General features: G+C 31.1%; 1 protein-coding gene across 1 annotated transcript in view; it reads right to left on the reverse strand.

Annotated features, from left to right (window-relative positions):
* The window catches only part of LOC119587933 (acetylcholinesterase-like), a gene marked incomplete at its 5' end in the record, with an annotated part of 19,846 nt that continues 19,392 nt past the window's right edge, over nt 1-454 (reverse strand). The window contains 1 exon segment of the mRNA XM_037936643.1: nt 1-454.

The following is a 454-nucleotide window of genomic DNA, read 5'->3' on the forward strand; positions in this document are numbered from 1 at the left end:
CTCACATAAAGTTTACAGAATACCATATTCACTGTACATGTCTTTGATTTTTATTTGATCTACAATGGTTTGAACCTGCCAAAAGTATTACACAAAAAGAGATATTGAATGCAACTAGACGCCTCGCTAAAGTTTGTACATAGTGTAACATTCACAAGCATACGAAGGGACCAAAGTAGCAGGTAACAATATACCGTATTCTATAGACATTCGATAGTAGAGATATCCTTAAATTAGTAATATTTTGTAAATCTATCTATAAAGGACGAAACAAATATGAAATTCTCAAAAATGTACATATGAACTAACAAGAAGTATGATTTTTTTTTAGAGATCTCAGGAGCCCAATAAAACGAGGGATAATTAGGATATATATAACAAACATTAGCAATATTTGTGCCAATTTTCAGTCCCCGCTTTTGATTCTTAGATGGAAAAAATGAGTGAAAAACTT

Source organism: Penaeus monodon, chromosome 23 (assembly GCF_015228065.2).
Source record: "Penaeus monodon isolate SGIC_2016 chromosome 23, NSTDA_Pmon_1, whole genome shotgun sequence".
NCBI classification, from domain to species: Eukaryota; Metazoa; Arthropoda; class Malacostraca; order Decapoda; family Penaeidae; genus Penaeus; species Penaeus monodon.